This window comes from Ochotona curzoniae, unplaced genomic scaffold (assembly GCF_017591425.1).
Source record: "Ochotona curzoniae isolate NIBS_2020 unplaced genomic scaffold, NIBS_Ocur_1.0 contig_64, whole genome shotgun sequence".
Taxonomy (NCBI): Eukaryota; Metazoa; Chordata; class Mammalia; order Lagomorpha; family Ochotonidae; genus Ochotona; species Ochotona curzoniae.
Window position 1 is genome coordinate 47262032 of NW_024466502.1, and position 23163 is coordinate 47285194.

The 23163-nt window shown below is 43.6% G+C and overlaps 1 protein-coding gene across 3 annotated transcripts in view; it reads right to left on the reverse strand.

Moving 5' to 3' along the window:
* Positions 1-7424: 7424 nt before the first annotated feature.
* INTS6 (integrator complex subunit 6) overlaps positions 7425-23163 on the reverse strand; it is a 142943-nt gene continuing 127204 nt past the window's right edge. For 2 of the 3 annotated variants that reach the window (XR_005884945.1, XR_005884947.1), the window contains 2 exons: positions 8870-9022; positions 7425-7657 (listed from right to left, as the gene is read on the reverse strand). The gene's annotated coding sequence lies outside the window, so the exon portion shown is untranslated. The remainder of the gene's footprint in view (positions 7658-8869; positions 9023-23163) is intronic. The other variant, XR_005884946.1, reaches the window with a different exon arrangement.

Consider the following 23163-nt stretch of genomic DNA (forward strand, 5'->3'; position numbering starts at 1 on the left):
TTTATATTTTATCTATTTTTATTTGAAAGACAGATTTATAGAGAAGAGAGAGAGAGAAAGGCCCTCCATCTTCTGGTTTACTCCCTAGATGGTTGCTATGGCAACAACTGGGCTGATCCAAGCCAGGAGCTTCTTCTGGGTCTCCCACTTGGATGCAGGAATCCAAGCAGTTCAGCCATCCTCCACTGCTTTCCAGGCCATAAGCAAGGAGGTGAATCAGAAGTGGAGCACCCAGGACTGGCAGGTGTAGGGTTGGCCTTTTGAGCCACCACGTCAGCAACAATAAATAAAGCAATAAATGTACCTTACATACAGTTTGATTTACTGATTACCAACTCTATGGTAGCCATTGTAGTAAATGCTTTTATGAACAATTTTCTTTTAATCCTCAGAACTCACAAGTTTTACTAAGTTTATCCATGAGAAACAGGATAGACATATAACAGAGTTATGGAAACAACTGTAAGGCCATAAGGCGCATTACCAACTAGGTCAAATTTCAAACTCAGGCCTATCTGATTGCAAAGACCGTGATTCAAATCACTACCTGCTACCATCTGTCTCCTACTTGGTTTGAAAATGTTCTTAGCTGTGAACCACAAAATCCAACGTCCTGGTTGACGACAGAGAGAAACATGTGAGAGGACCGAGGAAGACTCGAGACTTTGAGTTGCAGAAATCCAGGTTGAAATGCCACAAGCCAGGAAGAATAAAGCCAGGAATGATACCAACTGCCATTTGGGGCAGAAATGTCATGACTGTTCTGATTCCTTCTTGGCCTTGCCTGGGTCTGTGTTTCAGATTCTCTACTGAAACTGCCTGGATCAGCCAGAGCTTCTGAACAGTGTTTATCAGCTTTGGTCCTCCAACACTGTCAGCCATCACTCACTCACTTTCCATTTGTGCGTTGAGTGTGTCTAATTATTCAGTTTTAACTGAAATGGTTGCAATGTCCTCTGGATGGAGTTTGGGAATATCTTGTGAAGTTGAGATTCCCACTATGGATACTGAGACGAGAAAGGGTTAAGATAAAGATTTAGGTCCACTAAAAATAGTGCCTTCAATTATTTCCTGGGGGGCCAACTATGCACAGAACATGGCCTTGGGCTCCAAGATGTCAAGTATGAAAAAATATTTAAGACTGGGTCCTGGAGGAAGGGAATCTAACTGTATTAAGTGAGTGATCCAGAGCCCAAAGCAGCCCATGTCAGGTGCAAAATGAACAATCCTTTGTAGATAGGACTGGAGTCTACTATGCAGTCTCTGTGAGCCAGGGAAATGAGCATGATGGATGGGAAGATCTGATGAGAAGCTGGGCTCTTAGAGGTCTAAATGCAATCTGTGAAGCAAAGGAGATATGGGTGGAAATGGCTATACCCAGCTGTCTCAAGGCACATGGGACAGAGAACAACAATCATGTGCTGTAAATAGGGTAGGTAGGGTATAGGATTCCATGCTAATCAGACAGCTGGGGAGGTCCAGGGATGTAGGAATTTGCCATGGGCTGGTGTTTCTTTAGTAATCTGAATGGGACACAGGAGGAGAAGGTTACAGGATGTGGAGAGAGAGCACGGAGCACAGTGTGCTAAGAGCAAGGAAGAGGCCTTCATCTAGGACAGGGATCTAGGAGGATAGGCTGTCAGACAGACACAGGTTACAAATGACAACAGAACCCACTCTGACATAGTGGTGTTTAAGCGCCAAGAATGTGTGAAGGAAATGAGGTAGCTCATCAAATCTCTGGGAGGTCAAAGGAGTCAGCTAGGAGCCACGCCTACCAATGCCCACCACAGACACATGGTGAGTCAGCCTCTGTGCCCATTAGGTCATGGATATACAGGACTTGGCTGTGCAACCATTAACCAAGGAACAGGGTCTCCCACATCCATAGAGACTCAAGGGTTTTAGAATTCCAACTGGGGAGGGACTTCAGAGCTATTAAACCTGAAGGAACATGGACTTCTGAATACTGGGTAAGTTTATTTAACCTTGCATATAATTGCCAACAATTATATGCAACCTTCCCAAGAACATTTCATTTTAATAGGAAGCAAATTTTAAGTAAAGGGATACTTTGCTAAATGGCCGATTTGGGGGTATCAGACAGTGCACAGCACAACTGCCCATCAGGAAAGGAAGCTATCTCACTTTTTTTTTCTAACAGTCCTTCAACTTTTGGAGAGAAAATGTCAGCGATACAAAATAAAAATAGTGTTTGTAAAATTGTGATATAAAAGTGGTCACTCCCTGTCACCTGGTGTATTCATGCCCCAGATCCAGCCTTTGAAGCCTAAGCATAATCCTCCTGTGAGGGGTTTCCAGGGAAGCCATTTTCTTAATGAAAAGTGATAAATTCAACTGGCTCATCATTTTTTACATTGACCTATTAAAACAGTTTTGGGCTCATAGCAAAATTGAAAAGATGCAGAGATTTCTCACATGCCTCTGCTCACACACATGCACAAGCTTCCCCGAGTTTCAGTATCACCCATCAGAATGATGTACTTATCACTGATGTACACATATTGACACTTGGTCCACTGGGGTCCCCTGTTGGTGCTGCACATTCTGTGGGTTTGGACAAACATCTAATGACAAGTCTGCTATTAAAGTATCTATCACACAGTGTGATTTCACTGCTCTTCCCCCTTTCCTCCCTCCAGTAATCCCTGGCAACCACTCATTTTTTCACTGTCTCTATTGTTTTATCTTTCTCAATATGTCATGGTATTGGAATCAATACCATGTAGAGAATACAGTCTTTCCAGATTAACTTCTTTTACTTAGTCACATGCATTTAAGATTCTTGTGTGTCTTTTCATGATTTTATGGTTCATTTCTTTTAACACCAAATTCCACTAGCTGGATATGCCAACATTTATCCATTCACCTATACCAGGGTAACTTGAGAAAGCCTGGGGCCTTAAGAAGGCTAATATAAGTATACATGTGTAGGTCTTTGTTGAACACAAGCCTTTAGCTCATCTGGGCAAATACCAAGGTGTGTGCTTCAGTCTGGTTGCTACAGCTCCAACAGAAGACCTAAGACTGAGGCATCTACAAAGAGAGATTATAGTTCTGGAAGCTGGAAAATCCAGGAACCTGGCTGCCTCAGTTCAAGGCAGCAAGTGAAAGGACAAGTACATGCAGAACAGAAGGAAGAGAGCCAAGTGCCTGCTGTAGTCAAGGCATCCCCTGGATAAGTGCATCACTCCATCCATAAGGGTTCTGCCCTCATACCCCACACTCCCTACCGAGCCCCACTGCTTGTGTCACTGCATTGGGAAATGAAACCTCAACACACCATACTCAAACCACCACAGAGCATGAATGGTCAATTGTAGCAAACTGTCTTGCACTTTACCTACTGCCCTCCATCATCTGTACGGTTTGTAGGCAACACCCCAAAGGAGAAAAAGCCCCCTGAGGAAGAAAGTGCTGGAAGCTGGAGGCAGCTTGGGTCCACAGTGGGTTCCCTGAAAAGCCTTGGGCAGCATGGAAGGCTTGTCCCCAGGTTTATGGATCTGTGAGTAAAACAGGTCCTCTTCAGTTCTGGTACTGTGCTCTGGATTCTGCTTCAACCAAGCCTAGTCCTAACTGGTATAGGAATCTCACAGTTCCTGAAATCACGTGGAATTGGCAACTTGTAGTCCAAGGAGTCTTAAAACATAGGGACCTAGAAACAATTGTGGTTGTCTTCTTGTTTTTACATTCCTGATTTAAATCCCATCTTGAATCTTTTGCCTTTTGTTTAAAATAGATATCCTTCTAGTGAAACACAAAGAAGAGGAAATGTGTAGTCAAGGCTGGAGAGAGTGGAGAGCTCCGACCCCTTCCTTGCTCATTAACCACCCAGTTGGGAATGTAAGACACCATCTGCATCTTGGTACCTGCTGGGCAGAGATGTGCATTCTGAGCAGAGAGAGAATCCATTTGCTTTTATGAGAGAGAGATTTTTTTTCCCTTCCTGCAAAAGTCCTATTATAAAAACAATTAGTCTCTTGGAAGGATTCTGGCTAATTCTCTGTGCAGCTGCTCATCCTTAAAAATGGCCCATGTACCAGAGGGAGGGTGAGCCTGGCACTCCTGCAGAATTGGCTTCTGCAGCCAGAGCCAGCTCTGCCAAGCCAGGAGCTGCCTCATGGCCTTTCCCCTCCAGCAGAGGGGTGGCTCCTGCCCTTCCCGTGGGCCAGGAGGGAGTTTCCTGCAGAAACCAGGAGATGAGCCAAGGTTCAACCCACCAGCACTGCTCTATAGCTCAGTCACAATGGATTCCATTGGGGTGTACTTCTTTCAGATACCCAACACTTTGATATGTTCAGTAGCTCTTGATTAAAATGGACCCTTTTCAATACCTTTCATTGAAAGGTATGCAGTTTGATTGTAGAGATTCCACTGATGAAATAAACATGAAACAGATTGTTTTTCTAGCATACTTTAGTACCTGGCCAAACTCAACTTTTCTGCTGGTATGCAGGTTCCTTTAAAAACATCTTAATCCTGCTTTTTGAACACTGTCATTAAAATCAGCTCATCTGAGTTACTGAGCCTTAATTTTGTCCATTGTTAAATGTCAAATTTGACTCACATCCCTCCCCTATGCCCTGCCCCTGCAGGCTGGGTTGAAGGTTCTAAGGACTACTGGTCACTTATGTGCTGGGAGACTCAGCACTCTGACCCCTTCCTGTCTCAGCTTGGGAGTGGCAGGTACATGCGACAAGCACTGATTTGTAACTGTTTTTTGTAGTCAGCAGTTAAATATTCTCACACTAATGGAAGTTATGCTAACAACGAAGAGCTGGCAACAGATAGGCACAATCAGCTATTGCAAGCTAACACCACCAAGAGCATGCATGGAGCAGATAAATGGAGGGATAGGGCCCCTTTTCCGGTCCCCTTCCCTGAGCCTGCTCCTCTGGTACTGGTGCAGGAAAAGCAAGAAGCCTAAAGACATGGCCATGCTGAGCAACAACACGCTGGTGGGCTTGGGGTCAGTCTCCATCTTTTGCTGGTCATTATCACCAATCTAGCTCCTGATTCCTACAGCAGGGACCCCCAGAAGCCAGGGGTGGCTCCCTGCAGATTTTATCCTTCTGTTCACATCAGCCAGAAGTGAGCAGATGCTGTGAAGTAGACAGCAAGCCAGGGCCCAGGAGGGCACTCTGTATGAGCCTGTCCCAACCTCCACGCTACCTTCCCCAGCCTACTCACCTCTCTGACAACAGTGGCCTCTGGCTTCTTCCAACATTCTTTTATTGTAGGTGAGGCTTGTTAATAAGCAAGCTGGTTTGCCTGATAGTGGGTAGTTTTCTTGAGAGCCTTTTTGTTTATTTTGTGGGCGGTAGTCAGAATTTTTGGAAAAACAGAAAACATGCAACAGGGAATAAATTATCATCAGCAACACTTGTCATATTCCTTATGGTGTGCAGACTGCCTAATTTGATCCTTTCAACCAGTGGTTTCCAAACAGAGATCTGTACATCAATGAGGGTCCCCAAAGATGTTCTAAGGGGGAAGTGTTGGGATGGCATTGAGTCAGTATGGAGCCCTCAGCTGCTCTCTGCCCTCTTCCTGTATCCGAGCTGCTCAGCACACCCTGCAGTGGGAGTGACCTGGGGCTCCCCTTTCCCATCATCTCCCTTCTTACAAGAGGAAAGCATGCCTCTTACTTGCCCCAGATGACTGAAGATCACCACGTGTGCTTTTAGATTTTCCTCAGAAGGAGCGCAAAGAGCAGACAGTCCTCACTGTTACAAAACACATTCCATGCCATCAACTGACTTTTATGAGTAAGGGTATTCAGCACTTCAATCTATAGACATAAGACTAGAATGCAACTGATGGCTAAACCTTCCCCTTCCCAGCAAGACATAATACCTTCCAACCAGAGGAACTCCAGTGGTAAGAGGAGCTGCCTGGAGTTGGAGTCCATGCCAAGAAGGACTGGGAAAAGAAGTTAAATAGGTGATAACTACCAATACCAAGGAGAGGCAGACCTCAGGCCTACCACCATGTAATTGCTCAATATGTAAATGAGCATGTCATTAGCATTATGAAGGATATTTCTAAATAAAATCAAAATTTTTTAAATGTCATGGTTTATCAAAATACTAAATGTTGTTTGGTTAGTGGTTCATTGATCAATAAATAACAGAAATTCAAAAGATATTTATAAACGGGACTTAGTGTCACAGAAAATGCTTTTTTTCAATGTACTGAGAAGTATGAGAGGCTCCTGAAGCATGTCTTGGCTGCCAGACCTTCTCCTAAGTGCAACATGGGCAGTTTCCTTCCACAAGACACTGTCCACTTCCCAGCTAAGTGGTGGCCAGGACATGGACATGTGATTCATGTCTGGCCAAAAGAGCCTGAGGAAAGTCTGCCAGGAGACTCTGGGGAAGATTCCTCTCCTCACTCCGATGAAAACCAACGGCAGAGCTCCTTCGCCTTCCCACATCTGGGGAGGGGAAAGGACATGAGGCCTCCAGTTCTTGCAGCCTCTCCTAACAAGAGGGAAAAGCCAAAAAAAATTGAAGCAAAAATAAGGTTTTCACATCACTGAGTTCTTCATCCAGTCTTGGACATACCTCCTTCCAGATTTCTTGCTATGAGAGAAGACCAAAGCCTTAATATTTGATTTACTGTTAGAACAAATCCTGACGTGACCCCCTATCTCACACTGAGTTTAGAATGTAAAATTCCTAGAGACTCAGAAGACAGAGATCCTCCATGTTCTGGTTCATTCTCCAAAAAGCCACAGCAACTGGGGCTTAATCAAGCTGAATCCAGGAGCCTGGAACTCCAGCCAGGCCTCCCACAAAGCTGGAAGGGCCCTAAGCATTCGGGCCATCTTCTGTTTTCCTTGGCACACTAGCAGGGAGCTGAATTAGACATGGAGAAGCCAGGACTCTGATGAGCACTCATATGAAATGCCAGAATTGCAGGTGGCAGCTTAAGCTGCCATGTCACACCTCTAGTACCCAGTAGGTTTTAGCCAACACAATAACCTTCTGTGGCAATCATTTGGAGATTGGATTCAAGACAGAATAAATATGGAGGACCAATTAAAAATCACTTGTCTTTATAACCTTTGTCTTTACATACACAGCTTTCATTTAAATAAATTACATTCTCTGACAATAAGGAATGCAGTATTTTAATAACTTTTACAACAATCAAGAACAGACAAGTGACCGTGCCAAGCACTACAGTCCACAACTGAGTGGCCTGTGGCTAGTTGAAGAAGAGGTTGGTGCCATTCCACATCCCTCAACATGCGACTTACAAGCCTGCTCCAAGGCAAACACTTTTAAGTAGAAAACCAGATGTTGTTCACATTACATCCACTCACATCTCATTGGCTCAGACACATCATATATGGTCAGACATAACTGCAAGGGAGGCTGCCATCAGAGATTGGAATTGGGATCCATGTGCCTAACCAAAACTTAAATGAGTCTATTATTAAGAGGAAGAAGGCAAACATGTTGAAGGGGCATTTTGTCTTATGGTTAACCACGAGTATAATTTAAGACAGAGGAGCTTGTGCTGTGTTATAACAAGTTGAACTACCACCTGTAGTGCCAGCATCAGTACGGGCACTGGTTCAGGTCCTAGCAGATCCACTTTCGACCAGTTGTTGTCTGCTGATGCATTTCTGAAACAGAAGAGCATGACCCAGGGGGTCATGTGCATGGGAGACCTGTAAGAAGCATCTGGCTTCTAACTTTGTCCTGGCCCAGCCCCAGATGTTGTAGCCTTTTGGGGAGTGAACCAGTGGTAGAGGATCTTTCTAACTTAACCTTTAAAATAAATCCTTCCTTTAGGGAAAAAAAAAAGTAGAGCAAATGTGTAAGTTCTGAGAAGTAAACATTTGAAATACTTTTTGCTTCATTGCTTTGTTATCATTATTACTGAGTTAATGACACAGATTCTATCAGCATCGAATACAGAGCCAGTGACAGAAAGAGAAAAAACATGGACCAGAGTGCAGGGTCAGACACCTCCAATAGGTAGGAGAAGGGCTGAGGGAAAGAATTAGAGTTTAACTGTGCATGTTAGTCCATTTTCTGTTACTATCACAAAATATCTACAACTGGGTACTTTATACAGAAAAGAGACTTATTCAGTTAGCAGTCTGGGAGGTTAAAAGGCATGCTGTCAGCCCCTGCTCAGCTGCAGGACCACATGTTAGATAATACTCCAACAGCAAAAGTGCATGCAAGCGTAATCAAATGGGGACTGGCACCATGGTGTAGCAGGCTAAGCCTCCACCTAGGTGCTGGTATCCCATAAGGGTGCCAGTTTCTGTCCTGGCTGATCTACTTCCAATTCAGCTCCCTGTTTATGGCCTGGAAAAGCAGCAGAGAATGGCTCAAGTTCATGAAATCCTGCACCTACATGAAAGACTCAGAAAAAGCTGTTGACTCCTAGCTTCAAATGGGCTCAGCGCTGGCCATTGTGGCCATACGAGGGATGAACCAGCAGATGGAAGATCTTTGTCTCTGTCTCTCCTCCTCTCTGTAACACTTTCGAAATAAAAGAGTGGTCATGTGGTGAGACAGCAAGCCAGAGACGGGTGAGAAGCTGATCCTGCTGCTTTGAGCACAGTGTCCTTGGGGGAGAGCTCACACTCGCTGTGAGATCAGCACTCCTCCCTTCCAAGGGCTGCAACCCTGACAACCTTACCACCTCCCACCTGAGACTACCTCTTGGGCCTCACTATCTTAATACCACTACACAAGAACCCAGGCTGCCAGGACTTGAACCCATGGGAATAAACTACACCCAAGCCATACTGCGATGCTTTCCATCTCTGTTGAACTGTGATGATATACAAAGAAAATGCTGAGAAAAAGACGCAGTTTACCATTTGGGATAAATAAGTTCCCAAAATATAACTGAATTCAGAAATGGTGCCAGTGAGTGAGAGGCAGCCTCCAGCAGGCAGATTCCCTGTCCCAGGCTTTGTGAGTTACCAGGCATTCACTGGTGTCTCAGGTGAAGGGCCATTGACCTGTGACTGGAAAAATGGGAAGAATGACTAAACTCTGGGTGACAAATTCAGGCAGAGGAATGGCAGCTTACTCGAGAGAGGGTCTAGCCTACAAGCTGCAAGAAATCATGAAGATACCAAAGGAAAACTTTGGTAGAGCTGAGAAGTTGATTTGTAACAGCAAAAAACTGCCATCCTTCCCGACGCAAACCAGTGGTCCTCAGCCAAGTGCCACCTCTCCTGGTGTTCAGGTTTTAAGTAAAGAATCTTAATTGAACAGAGGAAACAAGCCTGATGAATTAAAGCCCCATTTTGTATTTATTTATACCCAACAGAGCAGAGGCATTAAGCAATTTCCTTTCCTTGAGTGGATATATTTCTAAGAGGGTTTTATGAATTATAAATCATCATGCAAATTCTATAGTGATGCAGGCACATGGATCACATACATTTTAATATGGATTCACAGTCCCTAAGAGCCATGAACAGTTTCCTTGACTTGCAGGACCCTTATGAGATATTCTATTATAACGGTGCTTGGTAAATACTACAGTCCAACACACATAAAACAAGCTGGAAGTATTTTTCTTTAATTTTTCTAGTTGAGAAAGGCAGCATAGCCTACATCAGCACTCTGTACTCATAGCTACCAATCAGGGACAATCATGAAAGCTGACACCCATAAAACAAGGACACTGAGATCCTGATAAAATTTGGGATCTTTTAGCATTTTTATTAAAAATAAATTAAAGCACTGCAGATTAGCCTAAGCAGCTTTGATTTGTTCCTTTTTGTGCTCTGACAGCCCAACAGGAAAGGCAGTAACGCATCGCCTCTCTGTGCAGTAAGGACTCCACATACTCCAGAATCTACATGAATGATTAATCAGACATTTAGCTTCATGTAGGCTCCCTGACATCAAAGGCACACGGAATAGTCCAAGATAAAACTGACAACATATTGACTGCGACTCTTCATGTGTAGCACAGGAATCTCCCTTGACTCCTCCATTACAAAAGCTATGCAGTAAAGGAAAGCAGGCAGGAGGCAAGTCCAGAAAACAAGCAATAAAGCATATAGAGCACACAGACACTGACAGCACAGGCTGTCAGTGAAGATGAAGATGAAGAAAAGCGCAGGTTCTCAGCATCATTGTAAACATCGTTTCCTATCACAATAAAGATCCCCAAGTTAAGAAAAAAAAAAAAAAAAGAATCCACCTCAGTTAGTTAGCAGTCCCCTTTCATCAAGCCTTATCAAATGAAGCCAAGCCCAGGTGCCATCAAGATTACAAACCATCCTTTGGCATTCACTTTGGCAACACTTGACCCTGAACTCTGGTATATATCACTTTTCTCCGCTCTGTTTCCAAGACCTCCACAAAGACAGTGGCCTGGGGAGACTGATCCTGTTAACCCTTCCCCTCACCTGGTAACATGGCTTGCTTGCCAATGCAGGATCTGATCTCACCAACTCCCATATGAGATTGTTGAGACCTAGCGACATCTCAAAAGTCCTCAGGCCCTCAATGTCCATATTCGGGGGGGTGGGGGGGAAGAGCAACAGAGACAGAAACACAGACACCCATAGAGAAAGCTATTTCCCATCCCTCAAATGGCTACAATAGTCAGGAAGTTCCCACACTGTCAAGATTTCTAAGCCTTCTTCCTGAGCTGAAGTTGTACCAGCTGTTTGAGTCACCACTATTCAATTCAATCAGAATGTCATCCTCACTCATGGGTCATCATGCAATTATTTGACTTGATAATGCATTCTGCCTTTAACTCATTGTTGGAAAAAAATCCAATGGGGATGGAGGACAGCAGGGTGGTATAGTAGGATTGGCCTTTGCCTAAAGTTCCAGTTATTCTGTAACAGCATCAGTTCATGGCCCACCTGCTCTACTTCTAGTCCAGCTCCCTGCTACAGCCTGGGAAAGCAGCAAAGGCTGCCCCAAATCTTAGAGCCTTTGCAATCACATGGGAAATCCAGAAGAGGCTCCTGGCTTCCAATTCCAGCCACTGTGGCCATTTGGGGAATGAACTAGAAAGTAGATCGAAAATCGGGAGAATCAAGATGGCGAAATAGGGTAAGGACATGGTTAAACGGACAGAAAAACATTTAATCAGGATGAAGCAGAGAGGACACATTCCAGGAAATAGTAGAGGACAGAACAAAAGCAGAGAGGTACCTACAGACTGACAGACACAGGAAAGCAGCAGACACAATGGTATGGTGTTGCCCTGACTGATACTCCAACGGCATTGAGCTAACGGCCATCTGAACTCCACCAGCAACCAGGTGGGAAGGGACTTTCACTAGGACATATAGGACACCTGGTGTCTCCCTATTCCTGGAACCTGGGAGCTTTGGAGATGAACCCAGACAAAGAACTGTCCATCCTGCTGGTCCGTTTGATTTGACCAGGAGCAGAGACAGAGCAGCAGATCCCAGGCAGGCAGTGGAGAACAGGGTGGATTTCATAGCCCAGTCAGCCCCCTAGAGCTGAATTGGGTGCCATTTTGTGTAATGAGGCAAAGCAAGAGAAAGGACTGAGCATATGCTGAGCTGGGAGTGAACTCATTTCTGACTCAGTGAACTGCAGCAATGTGGCATTCTACAGGTTCCACCCAAGACAGGTCTGGGTAGCCCTCAGATCTGACAGCCAACAGATCAAGAACTCTAGAACTGGTACATCTGGCGCTATTTTGTACACTGTGGCAAACACTTTAGAACTGCAGGGGACACCAATGAACTGCACATGTGCTGAGCTCAGCGAGAACTCACTGAACTCAGTGCATTGCACTGGTCCCACAGGAAAATAATACTTACTACAGCATTGTACGGGTCAAGATAGGTCCGTGTGGCACCCAGACCTAACGTCCAACAGGTTCCGACAAGATCAGCACTACCAACAACCTAGCTATATAGGACACCTGGTGTCTCCCTATTCCTGAAACCTGCTCGAAGTGGGAGAAAGGTTGTACAGACAACAGTACAGCCTCAGCACAGTATCACAGGAGATGGAGACCGGTGAGCCAGGAGCTGGGGCTACGGAGCTCTCTGTGGAAATCTAACATAAGAACCCAGAACTGGACTCACTGAGGGAGTGGCACAATTGGCTACAAGCAAAAAGTTGTGTACCAACTGCAATAAGTAAAATCAAACTGTAGACCCATTGTGACACAGCTTAGAAACCTGCCCCAAGGAGAAGACTCTGCTAACCAGAAGGACAATGACCAAGAGCAAAAGAAGAGACAGAGGTACAATGAATATTACTTAAGCTCAATCAAACATCATAGATTAGTAGACTGGATTAAAAAAACAAAACCCATCTATTTGTTGTCTAGAAGAGACACATTTCACCAACAAAAATCAGCAGAAACTATATTGCATGGGTTTTGTTGTTTTCTGTTAATTTCATCTCACCAAAACACTTTCTTCTTATTAAATTCTTCAATGACTCATAAATCATGCCGTGGCATCATTTTCTTCAAGAAGGTTCTTGATTTTCATTTCTTCAGCTACACATTAGTCATTTAGTAGCATGTTATTTAACTTCATGATGTTGTTAATTTCTTTTTTCTTCCTGATGTTGATTTTGTTTTATGGCTTTTCATTTAAGGGGATGTATAGTAGCTGTGTAATGGAGACTGTCATATCTAGTAACATGTTATTTAACTTCATGGCATTGTAAATTTCTATTTTTCTTTCTATTGTTGATTTTGTATTAGGACTTTTCATTTGAGGGGATGTACAGTAGCTGTGAGACTAACATATCCAGAGGTGAGGATGCAGTGTGGTATGCATTTCTACTTCCACACAAAGATGGACTTACAATGAAACTGTTTACTATATCTTGACAACAGGATGCTGACCCTCTGCCATTGTCCATGCCCGCAATGATGGACATATGACTGTATGAAGAACTATTTAGTAATGATATAGAGGAACTAGGTGGGAGGGAATGGGGGGATAAGGGAAATACCAGGAGCCTATGAAACTGTATCATAAAATGATATAATAATAAAATATAAAATGTAAAAAAAGAAACCAAGAAATTAATCAAGAAAAAAAAGTAGATAGAAAATCAATCTCTCTCTTTTCTCTCTGTAGCTCTGCCTTTCTGACAAAAAAAAAACGTTTTAAAAAAACTGCTGGAAAGCAAGAATTAAATGTTTTTGTTAGCATCATTGAAATGATCTTCACCAATACCAATGTGAGGAGTTTTACTTTAGATTGTACCCATAGTCATCATCAGGAAGAGTCCCACTGAACCATTAGAACAGTGACTTCCATACACCTAAAGGCCAGTAGACCCATGTCTCAGGTCCAGCATATGTGTCCATCCGACCCAGTTACTGATAGGAAGACTGGTAATTTCCACTCCCTTACAAGGGCCAGGCAGAGTCCCCCACAGGTCAGTGGGATGTGAGGGGAGCCATCAGACACCAGCTGGGCTCCCAGGTAGCAGAGTCACCCCAGTTGCTGACACCTCTTTTTACATAGTTCCCCCAGATTTTATTTCCTCCCTACATCTCCACATGGAAAAAATGGCTTCCAAAGTCATTTTCTTCCTAATCCAAGGCACTTCTGTGTATGTTAGGTTACATACAAGAGACAATGCCACAAAGTCCTTCAATGTGGATGAAGAGGCAGGAGAGGAGAGAGTCAGGGAATTCAGTCTGACAACAGAAGCATGGTCACAGAGACACTGTGTTGCTGGCTTTGAAGGTGGATGGAGGGGCTGTGAACCCCACCTTAAAAGCAGGAAAAGTGTGTCCAAATGCTGAGAAATCTCCCCAATATGCTCCAGGGAAGAGCAGAGCTCTACCAACACCTGGACGCTAACCCAGTGAAATCTATTTCAGATTTGTGAACTATACACATGTAATATAGCTGTGTGTTTAAGACATTAGGCTTGTGGTGATCTGTTATAGCAGGAGCAGGACAGTAACAGGTCATATGGAACCACTTCTCCCTTGCCTGTGTCAGTGTCCTTCTTGCTAAGTTTCTGATGGGTGGGGGAGCAGCAGGGCCCAGGGAGTAGGAAGCATGTCAAGAGATCCTTTGTTCTAAGATATTCCGAGCACAGACCTCAGAAATTCTACACACTTAGAAAATTTGACATACCAAAACCAGTGGATTAAGATTCTTTATCCAACACTTCATCAGATACACAACCAGCTGAGTGCCTCATTAATGTTTATGACTGGTATAAACCCTTAACTCAAGAAATAGTCGTATATGCCTTTAAGATGATGACATAAACTACTCTCTCCCTCCCAGCCCAAAGACCGGCTTACTGATGAAACACTAGGAGTGCTCCTAGGCGGGCTGGAAGCAAGATGTCAAGGCTGTCCTCCAGCCTTTCAATTATTTACTGTTGTTCTAGGCCATGGGTCAATGAGGCCAAACAGCACAATGGAACTAAAGGTAGAACAATTAAAAAGGCAAGTATAAAATGACAATTATTAGTAAAGTAAAACAATGTTCACACGAAAAAACTGAGAAAGCCAAAAGACAAATTGTTAAACAAGAAGCATTCAAGAAGGTGATTGTTTAAAACTGTAATGCATGGAAACCAAGGACCTGCGTATTAGAATGAGAATTTAAGAAATGAATCTACTTAGGATGACTGCAATTTAAAAAATCCTAGAAATAAGGGTAACCAAAAAATTATGATATAAAGACAATTCCATTCTAAAGAATGATCCTATAAACACACTGGTACACATGACAATAATTCATGCACTAAAGTCTCACTTAAAATGGGAAACTCAAGACAGAAGATTTGGAGAAATAAAATCTACTACATTCTCAGAAGATTCTCCAGCACAAAATGGCATGTGTTCTCCTTCAGTGCATAAATTTAGCATAATTCAAGGAAATATCAGTGGAATTTTGCTTTGCTTTGTTTTGGGACTGTCTTTAATGAACAAAATTTTTCTATCTCCATATAAGAAAACGAATAAGAATGGCCAGGAAAATAATGAAGAGGAGCTGTCTTTACCAGAGAATTAAATGTAGATACTAGCCAGTGTGGTATTAGTTCCTAAATAAACGGACAGATCAAAAACATTGACTTGGGAGAGCATTGGGAGGGCAGTAGATAAGGGGCTGTTTGTAATGTACCCAGTTCCATGCTGATCCATTGGGAAGGCAATAAAGAATTGCTCAAGTCCTTGGGTCCCTGCCACACATGGAAAAGGCAAGATGGGCTTAGGTCCCTGGCTTCCACCTGGCCTACATCTGACTGCTATGGGTATTTGGGAAATGGGCCAGAGGACTGAAGATCTGTAAGTCTTCCTTCCTTCCTCCCTACCACTCTGTATGTGTGTGTATACTTACACATTTGTGTGCATGTTCCTCTCTGTCGCTCTACGTTTCCAATGAATAAATCTTAAAAAGCAAGGAGTGAGGTTGGCAAAATGGTATAGTAGGTAAAGCCACACCCTTGCCACCAGCATCCCACATGAGTGTCAAGCCCCAACTGATCTACTTGCCATCTAGCTCCCTACTAACCATCTGGGAATGCAGCAGAGGAAGGCCCAAGTGCTTGGACTCTGGTACCAACTTGGGAGACTCGACTCAAACTCCTATCTCCTGACTTTGGCCAAGACCAGTGCAAGCTCCCATGGCCATTTGGGGAGTGAACCATCAAGAAGACTGATATCCCTCTCTCTGTATATATATATCAGTAACTCTGATTTTCAAATAAATATAGTTAAAAAAAAAAAGAGAGAAGAGTTGGAGCCAAATAATTTATCTCAAACCAAATAGACTTCATGTATTTCCAATATTTAAACATTAAAAGCAAAATGAAACCCTAAAAGCAGAAGAAATCCAAGTGAAATTCTTTTATAATCCCAGAGCAATGAAAGCCAAAAAATGGCACAAAGACCTCAAATTAAAAAGACAAACTAAATACATTCTATTACACAAAACTGAAGATGATGGTTCAAGAACCATCACATGCAAAATCATATCCAGACCAAACTTCATGGAAGAGACTGAGGGGAACCACATGTACTTCACATCTCAAGAACTCCTTTTTCCAATATACAAAGAACTTACACAAAACAGTAAGAAAGATCAAACATGGATGGGAGGGGCAGGGAGAGTGTAGGGAATGTATACAACACCAGACAAGAACAAAATGGGGATTGGCATGGTGGCATAACATAAAACTACCACTTGTAACACCAGCATCCCACATAAGGACCAGTTCATGTCCCAGCTGCTCCACTTTTGATCCAGTTCCCTTCTAACAGCCTGGTAAAAGTAACAAAGGTGACCTAAACATTTGTATCCTTGTCACTCACATGGAAGACCCAGATAAAGCTCCTGGCTTCAGTCAGGCCAAGCACTGGCCATTACAGTCATCCAGGTAGCAAACCAGCAGAGGAAGCTCTCTACCTCCTTCTGACTTCAAAATAAATATAATAAATCATTTTTAAAAAGAAAAGAAGAACACTGAAACAAGAAAAGATGGTCCATTGCAAACAAAATTAATGTCTGCAAAATACTAATCTTTTAGCCCCAAAGTTGATGTGGGCCCAATGTAATCGCAAGGGCCCTTAAAAGTGGAAAAAGGAGACCAAAGATGTGATGACAGAAGTAGAATCGGAAACATGCATTCAGAGGGAAATGTTTACTGAAATCACAGTTGGATATTTTTTTAAATCCATCAGAGTGGAAAGGTTAAAAGTTTTAAGAGAGATATTGCTTGCAAAGATGGAGGGAAAGAAGTACCAGCACAATTTCTATGGATGCCAGTGAAGCATTCTGTAATGGAAGTTACAGACACACGTCATCTCTCAACTCCAAATCTAAGAATGTATATGAGCAGAACAGCTGCCCATAAGGAATAACGTATAGTATGCGAACTGAAGCTTTGATATTAGAGCAAGTCACAAATGAACATATGACCACCAATAAGGTCATATGAATATGGATTATTCCATGAATCATTATGACACTGTAAAAAAATTTTATGAGGTACAATTTCTGAAATATATAATACTACAAAAGATTCATGGAAACTGGAATCAAAAAGTGAGTTTACTTAGGTGCAAAAAAATGAAATTAATACATACCAAGGTCTCCCAACAATCCGTGCAAGTCTGCATTATGTGACACTACTGCATGACTTCAATTTTGCTTACACCAAAATAAACTTATCTTTCCATTTCATTTTCCACGAACTTTTTGAAGAACCCCTATTTTATTGAGTCAGAAGAGCAAGGAATAGAATAATTCTTGTAACAGTCTTGCGTTTAGCTTTTCAACAAGAGGAAAATTATTACAAACACAAACATGTATACATCATGCAGTCCTTAATGTGAGCATAAATATAGCCATGTAGTCATACAGCTGTTTGCATCAGCAGAACTGAAACACAAGAAATCGGTGTTATTGGTTGACTCCAGCTCATAGAACTGCATGTGAGGAACCCAACGTGATGGAGCCTTTGTAATGCATGTTTTTGCATGGGCAAATCTAAATATCATACCTAGAATGAGAATGTTTCATTTGGGATTCTGTTATTTTTGAGCAATCTAAAATCAAATCACTTTCTCTACCCTTAGATCTTCTAAGCAAACTCTGATATTTTCTCACAATCCTTTAGCAAATGTCCAGGAACATTTTGCATGAAGTAGGAGCAGCCTCAATATCAGTGTTTCAGATTTAGTCTCCTATCAAAATTTTCTCCATATCCCAAGCCCTTTTCCTTGGTCTCCACCCTGAAGTGCATTTACTGAGAATCCCCTACCCCACTTACATGGCTGTTTCCTGGCAACATGTTCATGTGGACAGATACTTTGGCAAATTTGCACACTATATTTTAACCATGAGCTGTCCTGTTAATCCATTTTCTACCAGAATCTACAAGCATTTTGAGTATCCCACAAAGCAGGGATTAAACTGAGATACACTTAATAAGAATCTAGGACATATTTACGAGTTCTTTCACAGTCACTCCCATGCACAGTCAAGTGATGAATGATGGCACATTGCTAAGAATGATTTCCAGAAAGACCAAAGAACGGCCTTCAGCATGATGTGGAGGGGTGCAGTCATGTTAGCTTTGGAATACGTCCTCTGGCACCTTGCACTGCATATGTTGGCATGGTAGAGAAGGAATAAGATTTGGAACATCTCAAGCCAAAAGCTTGTCTAGGAAGAATCCTTCCAATTCCCACACACGCAAAATGTGAGCAAAGGACTCTGTTCAGTTAAAGAAAAGTGAAAACAGAGGCCATAGTTGATGTACACCTGAAGGCCAATAGCCCAAAACCACATAACCAAAATTTAAGCCCTCTTGCTTTCCTTGAACACCGTCTCTAATCAGACACAAAGCATGTGCTTTCTTGTGTTCTTGTCAGCACAATTCAGTGAGAGTAAGCCAGTCAGTTGTACACAAATGGGTTTAACCTGTTCTGTGTTCCCTTAAAATAGTTGATGCAAATGCAAGTTATTCAAAAGTTGACAGGAAATGTGCATAATGAAAATAACATGCATAGACTTTAATTTTTTACATCAAAATAAACATTTTTAATTCCAGTTTTCCAAAGGTTTTCTGAAGTACCTCAGAAGAGTCAGTCACAAAAAGAGGTCAGAATATAAACTAAGCTATTACTTCTAAAAGATAAGCTTCTTACAAATTGGTATGAAGCCTCCCAGATTAAGAGACGTACATTTTATAAGACAATACACTTTTTCCCCACCCCAACTTGATCATTTTATTTCTGGCCTTTTGTATAGGTGCTTAGTCAAAATCAAAGGCTTCTCCTGACAGAAATATACCCAATAATAAAGTATACACAATTATAAGCATACCATAAAATATTCATTTTATAGAAAATATATGAAGCAAAATATATTAGTTTCTGTATCTAAGATCTATACCTTTAGGTAATAATATGAACAGCATGCACTTCAGTATGTGAAGTTGCATGTTGCATGTATATTGAGTAACAACCAAAACTTTTTCTTTTGTGGTCAACTACAAAGGAAAGTTCAAATTACCTTTCCAGTCTCTACAAAAATGGCACTGCAAAAGCATTGCTGTAAGAGGATGGCACAGCTCAAAAATATAAGCATTATAAAAGAGCACCAGACGCTTTTATCATTAAAATACTAGGTTATTTTCTGGAGTATGTGATTTTTGTGTTGCCTGTCAGATATTTCTAATCTGTAATTTGCTGCAAATTCTCTTCTCATTTTAAGTGTTTGTATTCCTGCCTAATACATTATGTTTCTATCCTTTCTCTAAAATGATCCCTCAAAATATGTAATCTACAGCTCCAAAAAATTTAGACCTGCACCAGAGACCACCATCTCAAAGGTGGAATCTCCCAATCATGACATCTCCATGAACCCAGTAACACAGTGAAAACACTAGAATCAAAGCCCCCATTAACTCTCCCCTAAAGCTTTGTTTCTTTGGGGTGTGGAGAGCAACAGCAAGTTTCCACTCCCAAAGCCTTCCAACGCCCCACACTGCTTATCCCTGAGAACTGTCATTCTCCCGCATGCCACAGCCTCTGGTGAACTTCTCATTTCACATTTAAAAGTGGAGAATTAATTATCAGACTTGATTCACTCAGTGACAGAGCCTCTGCAGTGTGACGCACTTTGCATTTCCTCAGGATTTGAAATTAACCCAGCATGTGCCAAGCAGTCCCCGAGTCCTTGGGTTTGAATCTTATGTGAGAGACTTTTTCTACCTCCTGACTCTGCGGTGAAATCCAGTCCGTCCCAGTGGGACTCTGTACCAGGTTATTTTGTGCAGCTATTGAAGGTTTCACTTTGAGCTGTGATCTGGAATCTATGAGAATGCCTCTACACACAGTAACAGTAGAGGTGGTTGTTACTGTTTTTCTGTACATTTGTGAAGGAAGATTCCTCTTTTCTTCCTGGCAGCTAGGAGGGTGGTTAAGTTCTGCTTCCAGGGAAAACCTGTGGCAGACAATGTAGGGAATTCTCAGTTGCTGTTCCCTCTGGATGGAATGTGGCTCACACAAAGGATGGTCATAGGACCAGCAGAGTCAGGCTACTCCCGATCATTACAGGATCCTGTAAAGTGCAGTTTTTACTCAGGGATGACTCCTTGCCCAGAAGATTTTCTCACAGCCTCACCAATCCCTCCCACTCTCACGTCCCACACCCTCTTCTCTTCTCTCCCTCTCACTCTTCTCCCTCTTCCTCTCCCTCTCCTCTCTCAGTGTCAGGCCAGCATTAAAGTCTGATGGCTCTTCATGCCTCCTCCTGCTCTGTCTCCTCTTTTTCACATATTCCATCCCCTGTTGAATCCCCTGCACACCTAACTTCTTCCAGCATCTTCCTCTCAGAGGATTCAGAACATTTGAATCATGTGAGTAAAGGGAGACGATGAATATCATTGTCTTTGCAAAGAAAAAAGATGCACAGGTATCGCATAAGCAGCAGGTGCCTTGCAAAGTGCATTTAAAAGCATTGCACCATTTAATTTGTAAAGGTGAGCTATTATCCTCAGTTTGTGAGATTCAGGTTGGGGAGGTAATTGTAGGTGTCCTTGATATTTACAGAGCTGCCAGCAAGCTCTGCTAAGCTTTCTGGAGAAATTCTAAATTTAGAGTCAAGAACTGTAGCATGAATTCACATAGTTTGCATGAGCTTGGGGGAAGGGAATAATAAAGGCATTACGTTGTAGGTTGAATGTTAGCAAAATTGTTATCTTGCAACCTAATATATTTCCTTCATCCAGCCCCTCTTCAATAGGAAATCTGCCAGAGGATGCTTTCTCCACCGCCATTTCCATTTATAATTTTTACATTCTTTTTTGTACCTTACATAGTTGGGAGGGATGCATTGCATGTGGGTCTGATTAGGGTGAGGAGCTTTAGGTATGGAGCAAAGTGGGTGGACAAATGTTTCAGGTTTTTTCCTGCTTTTGGAGTCCACAAGGAAGGAGTGGGAGAATGCCACTCCTTGCTGTCAAATTACATCAGTACCTGGGGATGTCTTTTGATGATGCCCTCAAGACACCGATGTGGGGAAGAATGCTCTGAGGATGTTATTTGAGTCGTTTTGATAGTTCTGAGACATTGTTGGTTTCATTACACCAGTGTTGAGAAAAATCTTTCCAAGGTATATTTGTTCCAAAGTCCACCTTAGTGCATCCACAGACCCAGGAACCTGATGCAAAGCTTGGCCAGGACAATTGCCCTGCCTGCTCTGCTCTCCATCCTATCCAAGGCAGTTGAGGTCCCCTACTAGCCTAGATGAGCTGGCTTTAATGTCCCTCTGTGCTGTCTACTGCACAGGCATTAGCACCCGGGGTGGCTCAGTCACAATACATGCACTGCAAGGTGAGACCATACATCCTATGATTTTCCCTGTGGCCAGGGTATGAGTCTGACAATCCAGTTGGGGAATCCCAAGAAATCTCACCTGGAGTGTCCTCAGACTTTATTCTTGAGTGTGCCAGCCAGTGCAGGGTCATATTCAATCTGTTACCTCTACCAGCTAATACACATGCCAGTGGATGCAGTGGTCTTGTCACTTCTGCCCCAACCCCCTATCTCCTCAAATTTGTTGGGTACTGTCCAGCCAGCCTGCCTACCACAGACCCAGTCCTCATGCATACCAGTGAGTACAACTGTCTAGTTGGGGCAACTCCTGATAACTCCCATCAGGCCAACCTTCAGCTCTAGAGTTTGTACATGCCAGCCTCTGCTACAGCTGAGTCCAGCCAAACCTACTTCTCATCTGTCTCTTGTGCACACTCATTAGTGCTGCAGCTTAGCTCAGCCTACCCTGCCCCCAGACCCAGACCCAGCCTTCATGTATGCCAACAGGTGCTACCGCCTTGTCCAGCCTGGTCCACCCAAAGCCCTGGTTCTTATGCTCACCAGTGATGGATACAACCTAGAGAGTGCCCACAGTCCCTTGTCAGGCATGCACCCAAGCCCAGGAATTTGTGTCTACCAGGAAGTACTGTGCTCCAAGTCTTACATGACTTACACTCAGTACTGGCACTTGTCAGCTGATACTGGCCCACACCCATTCTGGCTCTCATGCATGCCAGTAGGTGCAGCAGACTAGCCCAGCCTTGCCTGTCCCCAGTTCTAGATTTCACACTCACCAGTGGAAGCAGCAGCCCAGCAAGGGAGCCCCCAAAGTTTCCCTACCAGGTCTGCTCCCAGCCCGATGTCTTGTGCATGCCAGCATGGACTACGGTTCAGCCTAGCTAGCTAGCCCCTAGGCCCAGCTCTTGCTTGTAGGTGCTATAGCCTAGCACAGTCTGTCCCAACCCCAGATCCAGCTCTCATGTATCAGCAGGTAATACATCCTAACCTCAGCCTGTCCCACATTCATCCTGCCTTTTCTGATCACCAGCAGGTGCTGGAGCCTAGCCCAATCTGGCAGTCCCCCAAACCCAGCCCACATGCATGCCCACAGGTGCTGCAACCTGGTTCAGCCTAGTTGGCCCACAGCCCTGGCTCTTGCACTCACCAACGGGAGCTGCAGCCCAACAGAGGAGTCACCAGAGTTCTTCTATGAGGCCGTTCCCAGTCCTGGGTCTTGTGCAGGCAGGTGAGTGCTTTGACCCAGCCTGAGTCATGTGCTGCAAAATTGTCTGGCCTGGCACACCCCCAGCCCTGGCTCTTGTGCTCCCCAGCAGGAACTGTAGACTAGTAGGAGAGTTCCACAAGATTCCCTACCAGGCCTATTCCCAGCCACAGATTTCACATGTGCCAGTTGGGGCAGCAGCCCTGCTTGGCATGGTCTACCTTCAGTTCAGGCCTTTGCATATGGCAGTGGTTGCTGTAGCCTGGCCCTGCCTGGCCTCCTCCCAGCCCCAGTGAGTGTCAGGTAGGTTCTTTTCAGGTGAGTTTTGTGGTCCAGCCTGCCTCAGCCCATCACTGTCCTAGCACTCTGTGTAAACTGGTAGGTATGCAGTTCAACATAGGTGAACCCACAATGCTCCTGTACAATCTACCCCCAGATCCAGTTGTCTCACATTCTGGTGGGTGCTGTGGTCCAGCCCATCATGGTCCTGGTCCACTCCCTACTCTGACACTGGCCCAGTCAGGCATGCCCTCCAACCCCAGCTTTTCTATGTGCCAGTAGGTGGCAGGCAATGCTACTTAGCCCAGCCCAGGTCTCCCACATGGGCA